Below are 1,699 nucleotides of genomic sequence, written 5' to 3' on the forward strand. Positions count from 1 at the left end.
CTTGGTTGATAGTTGCTTGGTGTTCTGAACATAAAACAACGAGCTTCTGCTTACCTTTCAACTTCAAAGAACTGGACACAGCCTATTCCAAAAAAAAAAAACAAAAACAAAAACAAATGGGGAGCATGGTAATGTGCACAGGCTGGAGACATCTTAGCCAACTTGTGTCAAAGGATGCTTTCATTGCACAAATATAAAATTTTGGCCAAAGTTGTTTTTTCTGCTAATTAGAATATTTTATGTGTACCTATATTTGAAATGCAAAATACAAAAAAATGCTGATTAATATAGACACATTTCAAATACCTGAATTCCATAATTTCTATTCTGATTTAATGGATACAAAACTGAGAAAACGGACAAGTAGATTTGAATAAAAAAGATAGCCGCAACTAAGATATTAGCTAAGGATAATTTCTACTGCTTAATCATATCATATTAAAATGAGTTTTTGATATACTTCCTCATTTTAATTTTGTACCCCCTTTTGTGTATTTTTTTTTTTTTTTTTTTTTTTTATTTTTTTTTTTTTTTTTTTTTTGCGGTATGCGGGCCTCTCAAAAATATGGAACGCTTCACGAATTTGCGTGTCATCCTTGCGCAGGGGCCATGCTAATCTTCTCTGTATCGTTCCAATTTTAGTATATGTGCTGCCGAAGCGAGCACTGTGTATATTTTTTTAAACATATTTCTGTCATCAACTGTTTCCTCTTTTGGGCAAAAAGTTTATTTCACTTAATTTTCCTTCTTGCTCCTATGTTTTCTCACTTAAATACTTCTGTGAGTTGCATTTGCTGGGATTATACTTCTTTGTTTTATTTTATTTTTCTTAATCTCAGGGCTAATAAAATTAAGGGTGTGTTGAAACTGAAGTACAAGGGCTACACAGAAAATAATTTTGTTTCCACTTTCTATACCAAGTTAAATCAGCATTCCCAGAAAATCATATCAGATATTAATATGTCACCTATGTTTTACTATTTGTGAAATTGAGAAGGCTATCTAAAAATCCAGTAACATGACTGAAAGATCATGATTCAATTTCATAGTTGACTGAAAAATGTAGTGATTCCTCTATAAAATCTGCTAAAAGAAACATCTGATAATGATTGGTTTGACAAAATATTTGATTATTAAAATTGGCATTAGTTTCACCCTTTATTTTTCTTAATCTTGTGCAAAATATACAAATCATATGTGCTTATATCACAAAATTCCTGTATATTTTAGAAATACTTTCCTGGCTAAATGAAGCTACCGCACTGAAGCTTGACAGGACAATATCAAAACCAATTCATAAGAGCATCTTTCAGAGATGCAATATCCCTGTTTGTGTTTTTATTATAAAACCTTTTTTCTGTCTATACTTTACCCAAATATTTTCACCAAAAAATTGTAAGGGAAGTTGATGCCTTGGAACCCAACATTTAAAAATAGGACATACTAATAATAACTGAAATTAGAATTCTGCTGTCTTCTTATTTATTAGTATCCTCAATTGGGGAAAAAAAACACTTCAGAGATTTGCAATTTAATCTATTTTAGTGAAGGATGCACTTCCCATAGTATTACAGGGGTTAAAGAAATGAGGCAAGTGCCAGGAGGAAGTTAGAAAGACATTTTTACGATTTGCAAATAGAATAACCTACAGGAATGCTTTGTCAAACTGCTGAATAATCAAGAATTTTACCATCTTGTT

At 31.2% G+C, this 1,699-nt stretch overlaps 1 non-coding gene across 1 annotated transcript; it reads right to left on the reverse strand.

Moving 5' to 3' along the window:
• Window positions 1-559: 559 nt before the first annotated feature.
• On the reverse strand, window positions 560-666 carry LOC112399676 (U6 spliceosomal RNA). Its single transcript, XR_003003286.1, has one exon. It is a non-coding gene; the product is annotated as a U6 spliceosomal RNA (small nuclear RNA).
• Between the last annotated feature and the right edge of the window lie 1,033 nt (window positions 667-1,699).

The sequence above is a fragment of the Neophocaena asiaeorientalis genome, unplaced genomic scaffold, assembly GCF_003031525.2.
Source record: "Neophocaena asiaeorientalis asiaeorientalis breed wild unplaced genomic scaffold, Neophocaena_asiaeorientalis_V1.1 scaffold267, whole genome shotgun sequence".
NCBI lineage: Eukaryota > Metazoa > Chordata > Mammalia > Artiodactyla > Phocoenidae > Neophocaena > Neophocaena asiaeorientalis.